The following is an 18,411-nucleotide window of genomic DNA, read 5'->3' as shown; positions in this document are numbered from 1 at the left end:
TTTTAGAGGAATGTATGTGGACGTCCCCTGCCGCCTTAGCCTCCAAAGAATATACAATGTCTGTATTGGAGACAGCTTGCATAATCAGGCAGTTTTGCTTTTATCAAGGGAGTGATTTTGTCTTCAACACTTCCTTTAAGACTATGAACATGTATGTTCTTTGATATCTTGACAGAGTTATTGATCCATAAGTCACAAGTGTTTGACAGTGCTCTTTAGTGCAATTTAAAATGCTCTTTAGTAGCTTTGTTTGCCAAAAACAGCTGCCTGTTGCAGCAAGTAGGCTGAAGGCATTTGTTTAAACCTGGAAATAAAAAAGGGGGAAAAGAGAGAGGAAGAAAGAAGGAATATTGACTGCAGTTGTAGGAGGGAAGCTCAATGCTACTCAGTAGTAACCCTTTGTGAAAGGATTCTTCTGCTTACTAAAACAAACGTTAAATATGGTGGCGGTTGAGCTAATTGTTTAATTCCACCATACCAAAAAAGAGTGGGTGTCCTGGAAAACAACTCTCTGCCAGTGTCCAGAGTAGAACAAATGAACTCCAAAAAATGTGTGTAGGCCACATGGTCATCTGAGGATTTGTTTTTAGTCCTTCTGTGTTGCTTTGTTGTCTGCATAATGTGATAAATTGTTCTTCTGTCAGCAGGATGGAATATTCTGAACCACTGATTAAATGAAGATTTTTATTAGATTCCATTTGCTTTTCAAAGACTAGAGAACTGAGAAATCAAAGTGATAAGCACAGCAAGGGAGCTGAAATGGGAAAATTAGGTGGGGGGGGAAGGGGAAGAGATAAATATTCCACTCTGTTTCTCTGCATAAGTCGTAATCTCAGCAGTCAGTGCGTATTCAGTCCTGCAACAAGTGGAAGGACACCTGCCTTTGTATACCTCACTGTGGTGAGGTAGAGCAGTTTGTTTCTGCAGCTGCACAGTTCCTGCATTGCTGGAAATAACCTTTGCTGTCACCCTGGCTGGGTGACATAGAGCTGGTGGTGTCTGCCCTCTGCTTTCTTTTATGAACCGGCTTACCAGGTGTGTTACTTATGTCCCTTGACTGAGGTTGCATGAAGTAAGGGCAGGAAGAAAAAGAAGTAATACTTGATGTTCTTCATCTGTTTAGGGACCCTGAATAGTGAAACCAAGGACCCAGCAGTGTTATACTAAACTGTGGCTTCTGTTGTATTACTTATATTCTGATACTCTCCTGCATTTTCAAACAAGGGCCAAGGCTTAACTAGCAGGGATTTTTTTTCTGGATTCAGACGCAGCTGGCCTTAAACTAAGTACAGTGGGAAGAAATACAATATGAAAATCAAGTATTTGTTCTGATCTTTAGTGTCTTGTATCACTTAGCTTACCAGTCAGTAAAATCATCAGCTGGTTTTGCTGCTGCATGCAAAAAATATGCAACTTGCATAGCAAGCCCCATATTAAAATGCATATTAAGAAAATAAGTACAAGTGTGCTGACACAAGAGCAAACAGTGGCTTGCAGTAAAACACCACAGTTTATGATTTGGCATGCTGTGTCTCCTGGTTGGGAAGTCTGTTTTACTGCAAACACTTGTGAAAATGCCAGGGAGTGGCTGAACCAAACCTAGCTTATAATCCATGATCAACATCCACTTAAAATAATTATGTAATAGCATTGGTGCTCTCAATCTTTTAATTTCTTTTTTTGCTGACTGCAGCCTGCAGAGCTATGAGTGGCTCTTGAAAGAGGCTAGGGTAGCCTTTGTCCACAGGGGCGCTGTGTGGCTGTGTTGCAGTTCCCAGCTCATCCAGATCCGAGTGTTGTTTCTTCCATCATGCATGTCTGGAGAGCTGTTTATATGTTTGTTTTGCCCAGCACGGACTAAATTATGAGGTCAGATAACAACGCAAAGTCAGGATGCTCTCTGGGTGTGCATCCAGCATCCGGGATCTGCAAGCCCTCCCGAATTCCCTTATCCAGATGGTGTCATAGAGGAGCAATGACATGCCTTGAAAATGTTATTAACTCACCAAAACAGATTACCAGGTGCTTAATGTTATCTATGTGTTGACTAAGAGACCTTCCAATGCACACTTAACCTGGATGTTTTTTCCTTTTGAAAAGCTGCTGGAAGCTCCAGCAATATGTACGTGTGCCATGGGTATGCTCAGGTGATGCAGACTGGCATGCAGATGAACAGGTCATGGGTGAGGAATCAGAAGATCTTGGGTGTTTGCCGATGTCAGAACAGAAGACCATGTGTCATGAAGCAGCCTGAGGGAATGGGGGCAATTGTGTCCACCCAAGAATAAAGGTTGATTTATGTACGTGTGGGAGAACAATAGAAAGACCCAATACAGCAACATGATCAACGTGAGTGTTACAAAACTGGTAATAAACCATCCCAAAAGCATTATTATGTAGGAGGAAAGGTTCTGGCCTGCAGCTATATGCTGGGAAATAGTCATTCCTGAACCCTACCACAGGTAAAGGCACGTTAGATCCTAAACTGCTAATGAAAAATCATGAAAACACATGGAAGCTATTTTCATGTGGTGTTTTCCTTTTCACACATTTAACTGCTTATTTTAAGTACCTTTTCCTGTATTTCTAGAAAAAAGAATGTACAACTATAGTATTAATCTCCAGTAAGATGGCTGAATATATGTTAGTTTTCAGTGTTGAAGAATATGCTTGGACAGAAATGTCAAACATCTGTGGATTTAGGCTTAAGTACAACTTCAGGTTCTGCCTTCGATACAAGAGCATGTGCATGTTGTCTCAAATGCACAGGCATTCCTCAGACTGGCGTTTGTAGTTATTGATTTAGCAGCTTTACTGGTTTTTTCCTTTACTGATTTCCCAGTGAAGAAACAAACACAGAAATCTGTATGTTCCTTTAATACCTAAGTGTGCAATTTCCCAGATTATCTGGGACAATGGGTATAATTATGCGCTTCTAGACATGGGATAAGTTCTGAATTAAAAGGAATATTTCTATTCTTGCAAATACTAGGCTTTTCCTTACCATAATTTTATTGCAGGCTTTTGAATAATGCAAGTTTTGATTGGTCAGTTTATCAGAACTGTGTAAATGCTTGACAAGGATTGGTGTAAGCTAGTGTTTCAGAGCACTTGGTTTTTTTCAATGGCATTAAAATCCAGTAAAATACAAGCCCTCATCTGTAATTAATGGAAAATCACTTCTAATTGTCCTATGTCACTATTATTTTCTACAGTGCTCTTGTACAATCCCATTACTCGGGTTACTCATGAAGATCTGGATTTAGCTGCCCTGCCCTGATTTCAGTTTGCAGTTCTGACATGGGATGGCTCCTTTTACAGTTCCCTGTGAACAGTCAGGTATGTGTGAGTCCTTGCTGCGTAGGTTTGTGTGGTACAAAGTATACATTTTTGGTGTCTACCACATCACAAATGTCAACATTACAAATATTCTATGCCCCTGTGCTACGGAGAAGAGTAGTTCTTTGTGAGGAGAACTTGATCTGTCTTAACATCTATTTCTTGGAATGTTTTAGGTATTCTGTAATTCAGAAATAATTGAGCAAGTCAAAATACTTGAGGGTAACAAGAGACTTCTAGTAAACTCAAGTTTTGTTCTTAGAAGTAATGAGGATAATTAACTTCAAAGGAATATAGAATGACGTTCTGGCTCCTTTGTACGCTGATTAGGTAAGAGAGGTGTGTCCTTGAGGTTAACTGTGAGTCGAAGTGAAGCTCTCTTGAGAGCGCATGTGAAAAACGGATCAGAATTCTTTGCCGGAGTTGCTTTTAGGTAGCAACTGCATATGTTGGACAGCCAGAAGAGGTTTCCCTCTTTCTGTTTAGGGTAAGTAACTCCCAATGATCTGTTGTTACAGAATACTGCAACACAGGGCAGTGTGAGCCAGCCAGTTTGACAGACTTGTTGGAGACAGAACACGGCCTTCACACACTGCAGCATTTATAGGGCCTAATCTTTCAACCTAGCAGTGCTATCATCTGAATAATTGTGGTTTTGCAGGCCTCAGTCAACACTTGGTGTATTTGTTTTATATACACTTGTGTATTTACAGTTTCGTTTGAATATACATTGGTGCTCTTGTCAATACAACAGCTTCAGAAAAACATAGCTCAGCTAATTTTCCTGATGGATCTGGAAGTTAAGCAGGTGCCAAAGAAAAGGGAAAGAATTCTTGAATTAATGATATGAAAATAATCCTGGCTTTTGTTTCTGGAATTGTTTTTCTATTGTGGTGGTTGGTGGTGTTCTTTAGGAGGGTCTATGAATAGGGAGGGAAGAACAGCCAATACAGCTAAACTGGACTAAGACTCTTTGAGAAGTGTTGTAGTGAGGACGCAATGCAGAGTTAAGTCCTTATGGACATTTTCGTTAAGGCATTTGGCATTTTAGACTATACTGAACTGTCTTGTAGCACTTGTTCTTATGACTGGAATCTTCTAGTGTAACAGTGGAGGATGTATGAGTAATTGAGTAGAAAAGGAAACAAGGTTTGGAAATGGTTTCTATTATTTGAGTAATATTTTGCCACTTTCAAGCCTCCATTAAATAGCTTGTATTCCTTGAAAGTAAAAACCTGTGAGAATCTGTTAGTTATCTAGTTTAAAAAATAAAATCAAGCTCTTTATACTAACATGTTTTGACATCCAGTAAACAATATTTCATTAACATCTCTTAAGCAGGGGCTGTGTTTTGTAGAGTAATCAGAAGCCAAGGTTATAATTTGTGTCACAGTGATGCCCACAGATCTCCCCCGGTCCTTGGCGTGCAGGCTCTTGTACATGAGAGAAGTGGTCCCTGCCTTCAGGTACCTCCCAGCTAATTACCAGTGATGCACTGGAGGTGGGAAGGTGAGATGGAGGATAAGGGGAATTGACAGCGTCATCAAGCTGGGTTGCCCTGGAGCCAAGCCTGCAATTATCAGCAGTGTTGGCAAACACAGGCCCAGCAAGGTCTGTCCCACCACCCACCAAGCAGGGCCTTATGCCAAGTCTGCCAGTTGACCAAGGAAGAGTTCATTGCTCCCCCAAGATTGCTGTTTCTCAAGTTGATGGCAGGGATGAGATCCCATATCATTACTCCCAGGGAGATAGTGCTGTGCTGCTGAACAGAAGCTCTGATGGCAGCTCGGAATTGGCACTCAAAGGTCTGCAGTGGGACTCCTGTCGTGCAGCTGTGAGCGAGGCAAGTCTGTCAGTGGGGAAGGAGGAGTACTTTGAGATGAGAACTTCGAACTCCAGAGAATTAGAGTGGAAAGTGCTACTTTAAATCAGTACTGTTCAGGAATGTCCATATACATAAAGCCTTGCTTTCCCACATTTAATTTTTTCTCCCCATCTTGTTGGATAGATGACCTTTTTAAATCAGCAGACCTAAGTTAATGGACCTGCATTTATAATGATTGTTCCGTTCTACTTGTTTGTACTTAACTAGTTATGGGGAAGAGGTCTGCAACAAAGCCACGGAAGTTGAAAGGAAAGCTGCTGCCATGTTCCCATGGTGCTGTTCTAGTTCTTGTGCTTTAGTGGCAGAAAAGGGATTTGTCATCTGCTGATAACCAGTAAGTGCTGTTTTCTGATGGTATCTTTGAGGCATTTTCCATATTCTGCTTTACAGTCTTCACTGAGAGAACACATTTCCCTACTGCGCACATGACCCCTGTCTTTGCTGCATGTACTCTTGAGTAGTTCTGCTGAAATTGATTCAGAACTTCCACTTTAATGTGTTTTTTTCCTCCCTCAGAAGATGTAACGTAGCATCACAATCTGTACTCAGTGGTTTCCACAGGCACCTTGGCTCTCAGATATAGTTGTGCTTTCAGGCTGATACAAGCAGAGGCTGCCTTGTGCTGTCATTGCCAGAAATGAAGTTGCATGGCCGGACCAGAAAGCACCTTTCACTGTCGAAGCTTAATTAACTCTTGTGTATTAGTGACAACTGCTAGCCTGGGACATGCCTGTGACAGTCACTGCCACCATATTCCTACAGCTGGGCAAATGCAAGTGTGAGCAGCTGTTTGGGTGAATGCAGAGAGAGGCGGTGTGTTAGGTATTTAGAGAATCCAAGCTGCAGGTTCCTGATGCCACTCGGCAGCACGAAACCTACAGAACCTGAAGTTAAGGCAAGTACAGCTCGTGGAGGACCTCTAGAGAGCAAAAGTAGCTCATTGTCATTCCTTTCTGTCCTGGGTTTGTGCAGCGCACACAGCACTGGCCCAGGACGCACAGTAGTATCTCTGTAGGAAATCTGTAGGTGCTCAAAGGTTTCGTGTTTATGTAAGAGTTGAGTCTTCTTGTCTAAACCTGATTTTTACAGTTCATGCATTCACACAGACTTTCAATTTATTTTGTAATTATTTAAGTGTCTGAGCATATAGATAATAAATAATTTTCCTTTATATAGTGATTATCCAAGAGTTTGGGTGCTAGATGACCTGCACTGGCATTTGAAATCCATCTTCATATATGACTAAAATTTACAATGTCATCAGTCAATACCTGAGGGTTTTGGTGAAATTGCACCTTATATTAGCCATTATGATCTAAATGCAGCTGTCTTTGTGGTTGCAGCCTTGGGGCTTAGAAAGGATTCACCTGTGCACAATGCCCAGGACTAGGAGCTGCTGCATTGCATAGAGGATCAGGAATGTTTATATTGATGATTTTTTTTAAAAAAAATTGTTTGTGCTAATACTTTGACTTAGAGATTAACAGATAGAATAGTAAAATGCTTAAAATGATAAGGATTTTACACAAGTCTTTGATATGGTAAGTTAACTTGAATTTCTCAAAGAGGTTAACATTGCTTGAATCACCTGTTACTGAGACATCTGAGAGCCATCACTTACTATCCTATAAAATTATGGCCTTCAAATCCAGAATAAATTCACTAAAAGCCCTTATTAGGAAAAATCTATTTTCTTTAACAACACCTGCTTGAAATGTCAGATCAGCATCTGTGTGCTGAGAAGTGCCAAAAGTATATTAACTGTACCTTGGACATAGTGGAGTTATGAACAGGACCACAAAATCTCAGGTGGTTTTTTTTTGCCATGATTATAAATTCAGAATTTGTCCGTTTACTTGACTTGAGTCAAATTAAACCAAATATTGAGAGTGCATGTGTTGAAAAAGGGCTGCTAGAAACAAATGGAGAAACGAAAAGCTGTTTTGTTTGCTTGTACCAAGATTATAAATTTATTGGGGAAAGTTGGCTTTCCCATAACAGGTAAATCCTTGGGAAAATGTCATAATAAAGAACTGTAGATTTTATTGACTCTTAGTAGGATATTTTGTGAGGCACCCTCATATCTTTTGACACCTTTCAAACATTACTCAAATCATGTATTGGAAAGGCTGGAGCTATTTTCATGTGTATGGTAACATTTTGGAACTGTCTCTGGAGCCAGATGTAGCTCTTTCCAAGAGAAAAGAGCCAAACTAGTAAGTCTTGGAAAGAAAACCTCTGTTTCAAGAATTATTTCCTATTTGAATGGTTTATATCCAGCCTGTCCTATTATGTACTTCAATAGCTCTTCCACCTGAAGATGTCAGTGTTCTACAGTTATTGAGCCAAACCCTACAGAAACAGATGATTAAAGCCTGAAAATTATACTTGTCAGAGTAAGTACCTAATACTCTTGTAGGAATGCATTGCAATGAAAGAAATCTACTATTTTTAAGTGACTCTTCTTTGATTGCACTTCTTATATGCTTTTCATGATTATTTAATTTGCTGTAGAAGATTTGTGTTCAGCTCTAGGAAGCAGAATTGAGGATGTTTTGCATTTGGTAAATATCTCTGATAATCTGAAATAATGTAAAAGCTAAAGAGGAGGAGGAGGAGAAGCAAATATGGGAGGCTGCTATCACATATTTTGTGAAAGCAGTCCAGGTTCTAGCAGATAATCAGCTGCCAAGTACCTTGTCCCTTTGCTAGGGTGTTATGTTAACGTTGAGCAGCTGTACTGATGGAGAAATGGGAGAGCAAAGACAATCCAGGTGTCCCTCATTTAATATTTATTTCAAAGGAAATTTATTGCAATCTAGTAATTAAGTATTTTTATTTGCAGTGCAGAGTACAAGTGACGTAATTTGTGTTCTTGGGCAGCCAGTCCTGTAAAAAAACGAAAAATCCTGTATAATATGTGTGTGGACATCACAGCAGAAAGTTGTGTTCTTGGATTCTCTGTGCAGGCTCTTTGGTTTGCTGAAGAGACTTAGTGAAGACTTGGTGTCAATATGTGGAGCAGCTCGTTCTGACCAAGTACATCATCTGGTTTTCATATCATAAGGAGATCAAACAGTGAAGTGAGCACGAGCATTTCCACATTCTTGGGATGAAAACTGAAAATTACAGGTGCGGTCACAGGTGTGAAAGTTGATACAAGATCTCGGAGAGACTCCCACCCTCTCCGTCAAAATTCGCAGTGCTATTTTATTGTCACGAAGATAAGAAATAAGCAGAAATGGGTACTTGCCCTTTCTGCCCGGTTTTTCAGGTCATGGCCGTAGATCTGATCCGCGTGCACTTGCAGGGAGGGGCCCACAAGGCGGCACTCAGGCAACACGGAGAGAGGCAAAGCATCATTACCTTCGTCGGTTACCGTGTTGGAGAATCGTAGCGCTTCTTAACTGGGAAAGGGATGCTAATTGAGAAACGTAGGCTTTAAATTTCTTTTGTTCACCAAAACACAATTTCTTCATGCAAAATTATTTTTTATTAGATCAACTCAGGTGATAAACTTTATAAAATACTCTTACCACTATTCCCTTTAGTAGCTGAGGGGAAAATGCTAAACTCTGTGGAAGACCCTCAGAATACTTTCATTAGAAGATTATTATTTTTGTACCTGTACCTGAACTGGCAGGCTGCTTTGTCCTCTGAACTCTGATGAAACTTTGTGAAAGTTTAACACAAAATTTCAAGTCTTGAATAATTTCAGATTTCCTAATTTCCAACCTAAACATATCAGTGATCAGGTTATAACTATTTCTTATTGTGTCTGCATGGTTTTACACACTCTGCATGTAGTGAAGTAGTGAGAAAGGGGTCCTGTCTCTTCTCATCTTCATTCTGGAAATCAATACCAACTGCAGCCCATTTCAAGTTCCCCTTCTTTTAGCTTCCCATTACAGGAAAAAGGCATGGCCAGCTCCTGGTTTGCTGCTGGACGAGTTCGCAGAACCATAGTCAGTATATCACTGACCTCAGAACAGCCCTGTCAGGTACAAGAAATGAATTGAAGGTGGCAGCTGTGTAACAGGAATCAAAATTGCAGGACTGAAAGTGAGGGAAAATATACATCTGCTCATCAAATGCAAGCTGCTTCCAAAATCTGTTGGAGGACAAGACAGCATCCCATTCCTCAAGTGCTTCAAGTATGCAGCATTTGGGAGCCTTATGGTTTAGCTGGAATTTCCCAAGGTAACACCAGATATCCTGTGATTACTTCCCAAGATGTAGTCGCTTGAAATCTTGAATAGGCCACAGCCATAAGATGACCCCTGTCACGAGTAAGAGGTATTTGATTTTTATCCCCGGTGTTTTACTACCAAATCTCATAAATGCATGGGAGAGGAGGGTGAGACTGAGCAAACTTAGCTGCTGGTTTACTTATCACATCTTTACTGCTCTGGTCTGAGACCAGGCTCTACTGGTACTTCAACATTTGTGCAATAACTCTGGATTTATGCATATAAATACTCAACGAGGGTGTCCAGAATGTGTGTGTGGAATGGATGGAATAAAAAGACAATATGCAAGTTTGCAAGTTTATCGATGTGCCTTGATATAAACTCTGATTCAAGTGCATGAAAGAAAATGGCTCTTCATTTTTTTTCCCCCTTCAGTTCAAAGGCTGTTGGAATAAATTTTAATTCAACATCTTTTACTCCTCTTCAATTTATATTAAGAAACTGAAATGAGAGAAAGTGAATACAATTCATTCTTAAAGTGAAGAAAATTTGGGAACAATGCCAATGAAATTGAGTCATGTAAAGCTCATGAGCTGGCTAAATATTTTATTGCTTTATTCTCTTCTCTTTAGCCAGTGTTTGCATCCCTGATAATAGCCAAAACACACTCAAAAGTGGGTAATGTTTCCAGGCAATACTTCAGGAGAAGAAAATATGTTTAGGACAGGAGGAGGAAAAAAGGGACCTGGAAGCTTCTTCCTTGTTTTAGGTAATAAGCTTGATTGCTTTGCCTGTTTGTGATAATTAGATCCACATGAGGTTGTACCTGGTATTGAACTGTTACAGTTTGAAAGAGAAAAAAAATCCCAGTTCAAGATGAAAGGCCAAAAAAGATAGAGTATTTGTAGCAACTGAATCCTTGATAGTGTTTTATTTGACCTCTTGAAATCCTCTGGAATCTCAGCAGTTTATCAGAGTGTATGGCTTCAGCCCTGTTGGGCCGAGCAGTGTGGAGGTAGGAATTGTTTCTGAAACTTGAGAAAGATGGCTCACTTCTGACTCCATGTCGAGGAGCAATGCTCACATATTCCTAAAAGAAAGAGAGCCTTTATGGGTTATCAGTTTCTTCAGAACCCAGAGATAGCTTTACAGTCTAGGCCAAAATCAGTGGGGCTTCCCACATAAATGAACCTTTGTCTTTATCTCCGATGTGAAAAGCTCAGAATTGTTACCAGGAGGGACTGTGGTTGTTACTTAAGGCTGTAACTTACTCAGCACTCAAAAACATGACAGGTGTTTCCCACAGTAAGAGGTCTGTGGCCATGCAGATGAAATTGGATTACTGATATGTGTGCCAAAATCCTGCAGCAGCATAACTGTAGCTCTGAAAAAGAATGATTAATATTAGTTCTTAAGTTATTTGGATTCAATTTTTAGGATGTGGAGAGATCTTCTGCCACAGGAGAACTTCATAAGTATCATTGCATTATGACACTTGATTTATTCCAAGTGGCCTTAATTTACCAGCCCCTTTGATGCTAGCACACAGGATCTGCTTCTGAAAATCATTATCTTACACAATGAATTTGTTTTCTCTCTGCTCCCCAGCTGGGCTGGATGCAGCTCCAACCCCTTTGTTTTTCTGGGCTGGGAGCTGGTTTCTAAATGCCAGTGGCACATCCTAGAGCCTTAATCTTCCCTTGCTACCTCAGTGCCTACCAAAAAGTCCATCAGTCTGCAGACAGCATCACTTGTGTAGTCAGATGTGTCTGGCACAAGTCAGAGTGCACCAGGAAAGCTCATCAAGAATTTCTGTCTTGTCAAAGCTAAGGGATAAGGTTCGTCTCTGTTAGTCAGCAAAGCTTCTGGGAAAATCCATCTTCCTGGAGCATCCCCAGGCCTTAATTAGAGAAAGGATTCATTCTCAAACAAGTTAAGATGCTGTCAAGTTCAAGAAAAGCCAAATTCATCTCTTATTTTTGTTTCTCAACTCCTGCTTTCAGTCTTTATCACTGGTGCTTACGAGTTCTGTAATGCCTCATGTGAAACTTGACATTCTTAATTAAAACCTGCAAATACTGATTTTTACTTAGAGAAGACACCTGTGTAAAATTGTGCTTAATCATCGACTGGGGTGGAAAGGGCAAGTGGCTCACCTGGGAAGCTTTTTTTGCACCAAAGCCTCAGGACAGGAGACAGAATCAGCCAAATTTCTTGCTGGAGAAAAAAGGACGATGACTTGGTAAAACAAAAATGCAACCAATTATCAGCATGCTGTTCTGGGAAACCTGCTTTTGTGGCTTTCTCAGCACTCTGTATATAAAGAAATAATTAGGAAATAGGGTTTTTATGGTAGAAGTTGCTCAAAATTGGCCTGGTATACTGTTTTTTAATTTTTGATGTTCAGAGTAACCTTCTTGACAAAGCATTCCTCACGCAATAGAAATCTGTATAGAGTAGGTCATGTGTAAAAGTATATAGGGGGATGTACGAGTCATCCCCAAGACATGTTTGGTTTATGAACAGGAGTAAATTGAAAACACTGATTGGAACATCTGGATACAATGCTTTTAGATGACTCTTTGCAGGAAGGCACAAGCAAGAATTGCTTATATTGCAGTTTTAGGCCTGTTTGCAGGCAGGAAGGAATTTGCCAGGAGTTGAAGCCTCACGAACATTGCTGTCACCGTATGCAGCGCTGAGGTAAAAGAGCAGCCAGCAGAAATGGACGCCTCATTGTCAGTCTCAGTTCAGTTCATCTATTCACCAGCCCATTAAGTGCTCACACAGTTTGCTGGCAAACTTCTTTTTTAATAGGGAATGTTCTTGGTCTACAGCAGAGCCACTTGAAATTGTTCCTGATGGTGTTACTGTGATGTGTGAAAGCAAGGAAGGCTTTTTAAGTGCTCAGCATGAGGAGAGCTGGCACAATAGTCCCAGGCTCAAACACAAAGTGTTTGCACAAAGGGTGTGTGCAGGCAGGGCTCTGGCAGAAGGACTCTGCTGTCCTTGAAGCATATCTGACTCCTGGAGAAGTCAGCCTGTGGAATTCAAGCACTGTTGCTTGCCCAGTCATTTGCTATATCTGGCTGAAGTGGGAAAAGTTCTTCACAGTCATGATAATGTAACTTCTTTAATTAGAGGGGCAGATTGAAAAGAGCATGAAATGTGCACAGCATGAAATAATGGCCGAGACAAAGCTGATAGTTTTATATACCCTTTTATGAAGGAGTTTGAAGTATGGGAATTTGGAATGGTCCTTTTCTGTAATCGTTTCAGACTTGATGTGATGATGACCATGTGCTGCTCCAGTGTGAACATGATCCAAAGCAGTTCATATACACTAAACCCATGAAGATAGGCTGTCTTAAAAGAATTTATCATCTTTTATTATTGTATCTGCCTGCAAGATCTGCTCCAGCAGATGTATAGTGACAACTGAAAGGCACAATGGTGGAGGCAGTGGAGCGGAGAGAAACTTTGATGACTGCATTGGCAGCAATTGGCATTTCCATTGGTGCCATGGTTTGTAGGCTTGATTAAAATGTGCAAGTCCTCTGCTTACAGCTCTATTGCCATTTAGGCACAGCAGAGTTTTGCATTTAAATGCAACTGAAGTATTTTAAGAAAGCCTCTTATCAAACAGTAATATTTTGTGCAAATAGGTAGGTATTGGGGCAGGAAATTAAGGAAAAATGAGATGTTTGCAGTCACATATTAAAAAGTTTGACTTAAGCTCTCAGAGTATCTTCTATTTTATGTAGCATTATAGAGCGTTGTCAGCTTTCTCTAGTATGGCTTGGGACTGAAATGAACTGTCTCAATTAGTTCATCCAGATCCCCTACTGCCTTTCAACTCTTCTGTGTAGTCCTACCCTTAAGCTGCACGCATTAGGGAGCTGTGGAAAAAACAGTCTTGCCTATGTTAGATTCCCCCCCCCCCCGCCCCCCCAAAAATGCGGCGTCTTTATGAAGGTGATACTTTTAAGTGCCTGAGAAGATGTTTGTCTGTGAACGTGGTATGAGTGGCAATGGTAGTGACTTTCAGTGTGGGGAAAGTGAGGATTTTTGTATTTGTGATCTCTCAGTGTTCAAGGTTGACCTTGTATAATACTGTTAGTGTGCCTTTGGCATCTGACTGTTCACTGTCTGTATTTGGTCCTGAGGGAAGTCTGGGTTACATAGATCTCTGCTAGTCTTTTAAGCAGTCTAGTGAAGCCAGTTAATCATTTTCTGAACAGAAACCAAATCAGAAATTTCGAGCTGCAGAGTTAATTGGAACAACTAAAAAGTCAGGGTCTTTTAATTACTGCTTAGAATGTAGACCTTTTCTGAGCTGAGGTGGCCTCTTTCCTCAGAGGCTTTTTACAAGTTCCCTTTTCCACAGCATCATATTCCTTGAGTATTTTGTTCGCCCTGTCAAAACTGCACCCTAGACTCAGCTTTTAAAAATTGCCATTTCTGCACAAATGCCTTTGAAAGGGCTCAAGTTCATTGTGTTCTTTGTGTCACTGCTTCTTAGATCTTACTTAATCATGGATATTTATTGGGGGCTGGGAATTTTGTAGAGGGTAAGGAGGAGCTACCTGTTTTTCTTGAGTTCAAAAGCAAAGCACAACAACAACAACCCTTCAAATGGCTTGGAATAGCGAGCTAGGGGGCATCTCAGTAGAGAAACAAAGGTTATAAGGAATTATTAACCTTCAATTTTTCCTTTTTATTTCATCACATTTATTATGATCATATCATGATCTGTCAGTACTTAACTTCATTTTCTGCTGCCAAGGCATTTTGATCCTGAAATGGATCTCTCTAGAAAGAAGTGTGGGTTCCCAATGAAATCCTGAGAGAAACACTGCAGGTTTAATGATGACAGAGATGCCTGGATTCCGTCTTCCAAGAACATTTATGTCAGCATTAACATTTCAAGCTTAGCAAATTTATTTGCTGTAGTGTTAATAAATCTGAGAAGGTATGTCTCAAACATATCTCAAGGATGGAGGAAAAGAGTGAGAAAGCCTAAGAGAAAATATTTCAGGCTGAAGTCTTCTGGCAGGTAATTCTAGGTGGGTGCATGCAAGATTTTCTGCTGTTTGCCAGCTGGGAAACAATTCTCTTCATCGACTCTTTACCTGGCAGCTACAGTAAAACACCTGGTCATCATTTCAGTGACTACCTCCTGGTAGACTTAAACTCCTCTACCCAGTTCAATGTGCTCAGTGTATCCCTGTCACACATACCACATCGGAATGTAGAATGTACATAGGGTGTTTAATTTGATGTGGTTTTGAAAGAATTAATTAAACCTTTCATTTGTTATTATGCAAATGGTAATTAATTTCAAATTAGCGTGCCAGAAAACTGAAATGTGTGGGGAGAACTGGGTGGTTTGTTTCCATTTATCTCTACTTCTATCTAGATATGCCTAGTATCACTCCACTTCAGCATGTATGTAGAGAGCAGATAGAAATTGGGCAATCTTTTATTTCAAGTTGAATGGCCCTCTACAATAGCAGTGAATCAGCTCTGTTTTCCACTGTAATGGCTTCTGAGGGTTAGACAAAAACAAACTTGAAAACCCCAGGAACTGAAGGTTGTTAGGTGAAGCTCGGTGATGAGATGTGATCCATAAGGGCCAATACTGCCAATATCCCTTGCCCAAATGTGCATCTTCTGTGCTTTGTAGAGTAGGATATTTACTATATATGTTGGAAAGCTATTTTCAAAGTTCTTCCTTGTGTCTTTGGAAAATTTTGTTTGTTTGTGTGTTCTTCAGCTGTTTATCTTTGCCTCGTTCTGAGAGCACTGCAAGTCTTCAATTTGCATTTCAGTGCTGCAGAGCAAGGAGGGCAGGAGGTTATATTTACCCCAAGAAAGAGGAAAAAAAAAACCTCAAAAAAAAGACAAGCGTACTTGCTGTCTTTTGAACCTTTTTTTACATATCAGGGGTCTGATTAAAAAAAAAAAAAATCCACTGAAGCTAACAGGACTGACTCTACTAATCTTACTGGGTTTTGAACTAGACTTTAGTCTCTGCTCTTGCGTTAGCCGGTAGGAAAAAAATGTGTGGTTTTTGAATGTGCTACCAGCAGATGTCTCACACATTTCCTTACAAAAGCAGATTAATGATTTAGCTCGCTTTGATCACGCAGCTCCGAGAAACTGAAAGTTCATGAAATGGTTTTCATTATGTTATGGACCAATCTTCAGTAGCTTCAGCATCAATTAATTTTAGACCTTTCCTGAGACAAGGTTTACACAGTAATCAAACCAGAACAAAATTTCAGGGCTTCTTTTGGTGTTTTCATGCTCAATATGAAACTTAATGTACCTAAAAATGTCTAACTCCTCACATTAAAATTAATTTATATTTCAGGCTTTCTCATTTTTTATTTATGCTTCTGTCCTTCACACTGCTCATGCAAAGGGACTCTAAAATGGCCTGGCAATCACGATTTATTACAAATGTAAAGGGTTTGGCAGAGTACCACCAATGCAAATAAGGTTGGCTGTGTTCTTCCATAATAACTGCTTGCATTAATTATTCCTTCTGGTAGCAAAGGAACACGCTGAATTACACTGTATTTTACACAGCTTGGCATTATACGGAGATTGCTACTAAAAGCCTCAGACAGCCAGTTGTGCTGTGCCACATCCCATTTCAGAGCCATTTTCAGAGGTTCAGTGCTCTGCTGTGTGTCTGAGGTCTGTGCAGGCTGAGAGCTGCTGAGTTCTCTTAGCCTTGCAGCTAGAGAAGGCTTAATAATAACAACTGTGTGCCCTGGAAAGTTCTTAGCAGCCTGATTAGTCTGATTGCAGAGCTGGAACGCAGCGGGAACAGTAGCTCAGGAAAGTAGAAGTGTTGTGTCTGTTCACTTGAGATACGAGAGTGGTTTTATAAAACTGAGAGTTTCTTCCACTTTCTATAGAAACAAGAGATACCTGTCTCCAGAAAGAGAAAAGGTGCCCAGGAGCTTTTCTGCTCTTGTAGTTGCAGGAGAGGCTGCTGTTGTTCTGCACTCAGACCCAATGAGGCCTCCTGAATACCTGGAAAACCAAGCTACGTAACATAATCCACCTGGCCTTATTCACAGGAATGCTGGTGCCACAATAACAATGATGACTCTGAATATATTACATTTGCTTGATATTCTGTGTAAAGGAAGGAAATCCATCCCCAGAAGGCTGAGGAAGCAGCTTTTTAGATAGGCTGGGGGATGCTTTTGAGGGCATTTCACAACTGGCTAATCTTTCAGTTGTCTGATTTTGTACATCAAAAATTGAGTGCAGTGTTACTCAAAATTCACAGTCTGGATCAGGGACAGAAATAAAGGAAATGAGAAGGGAAATGAAAGCAGGTGTAACAAATATAAATATGCAACTCCACTGTTTTGCTTGTATTTCATATGCCCTTCTGTCCATCCTCTACCGTGTTTATTTACACTGTAAATTCGGTATGGTGAGCTTGGTAAGTAATAGCAACTTAACCTGAAGCAGGTGTTTAGGAGGTGAATGGACTGTAAGCCATCATTTTCTGCTAAGCACACTTGCCCTTATAAAGGAAGAACAGTCTAACAAGATCACAAAAGCTAAAAGGAGTAGTCATGAAAATGGTCATGATTGAGACAGTGGGTCCCGTATCTCTCAAGGGCAACAGAGAGCAGCATAAACTAAATATGTTCAATCTTTACCTCTCAGACTGGCAAAAATCCTGGGGCTTGTCTCATACTTGTCTCATAAGGCTAATTTCACATCTGCCACCAATGTAATAAACCAGGTGGGGATTACAGTTTTAGGGCCTGGGACTTTGACCTTGAACTTTACAATCTTAGCCTTCGGTAAATATGGGATTCTGGATGGGTGTGTGTTTAGCTGCCTTAAAATGTGGACTTTGGGGGCAGTAGCACCATCAACAGTTCGGAAGTCAATGGTCCTTGGGCTTGTGGGGTAGCTGGATTGAAATGTTATACAGAGAGAGAGGAATAGTATGCGACTCAGAGCCATTGCTTTATTCTCTGCAATATTGTATGCAGATGGGAACAGTAGCTTCAAAACTCATTCTAGTCTATTTTCCAACTACTATGGAGGTCGCTTTCCCTACTTCTGTAATTTTACATGATTGTTTGATGAGCAGGTTACATGAAGCTGGATCTCCTGTGTGAATAATACAAGCAGAGCACTCCAGTTGTTTCCCTTGTGGCTGATGCTGCTATGGGCTGAGCTATGGACTCACTGCTGTAGCCATAAACCAAACCAAACGAGGTATGGGAGTGCATTAGCGACCTGATATAGCCCCTGGAATCATATTGTGCCTTCATGAGGGTTATGCACTTGTGGTTTGACCTCTGAGCCATTCCTAATGTGCCCTGGAGCTGCTCTCCCTGTGGCCGTGCTGTCCTTCATGCGAGGAGAGCAATGCCTGTGGAGCACACACAGAATGCCTTGTGTCTGGTGTGTCCAGTGTGATTCCCAAGCAGTTCCTCCAGGAGAAGGACTTTGTAGTTAATTCCGAGGCTGACGTGTAGAAAGTCAAACATTTGCCTCATATTCCTACCACTGCCTACCACTCTGCTTGTAGTTGCACGTTTTATTTGGGCTTCAGTGAAACATAAACATTTGGCCCCAAGTAATGTGATCCATTGCAATTTGTTGGAATGCTTGCTAACTTTGGAAAAACGTGCTGAAATCTCCCAAGCTCAGAGAGACTCTTATGGCAACAAGTAGGATATAGTGGCAGAAGGACCCACAGGCACAAATGTTTCAGTCATGTCTCCAGGAGCTCCGCTTCCCTGAGGAAATATTTGACAATTTGTGGCTGACTGGAATATTTTAGGAGCGATCAGAAAGCCAGATTTATGGACAGTATTTGGCTGTATCAATGAGTACATGACATGAGTATGACTTGGCACACTGCTTTTTCCTTGAACATGTCACTGTTGCTCAGAGACTTGCTGTTCTCAGACAACCCAGATTTCCCGGAGAGGGGGACATCACACC

General features: G+C 40.7%; 1 long non-coding RNA gene across 1 annotated transcript in view; it reads left to right on the top strand.

The window, feature by feature from the left end:
- Nucleotides 1-3,228: 3,228 nt before the first annotated feature.
- The window catches only part of LOC109146226, a 59,399-nt gene continuing 44,216 nt past the window's right edge, over nucleotides 3,229-18,411 (top strand). The window contains exon 1 of the long non-coding RNA XR_002048153.2: nucleotides 3,229-3,339. This is a non-coding gene — a long non-coding RNA (uncharacterized LOC109146226). The remainder of the gene's footprint in view (nucleotides 3,340-18,411) is intronic.

This window comes from Corvus cornix, chromosome 4 (assembly GCF_000738735.6).
Source record: "Corvus cornix cornix isolate S_Up_H32 chromosome 4, ASM73873v5, whole genome shotgun sequence".
Classification (NCBI taxonomy): domain Eukaryota; kingdom Metazoa; phylum Chordata; class Aves; order Passeriformes; family Corvidae; genus Corvus; species Corvus cornix.
Note: the sequence above shows the minus strand (reverse complement) of the source record. Positions and strands in the feature narration are given on the sequence as shown.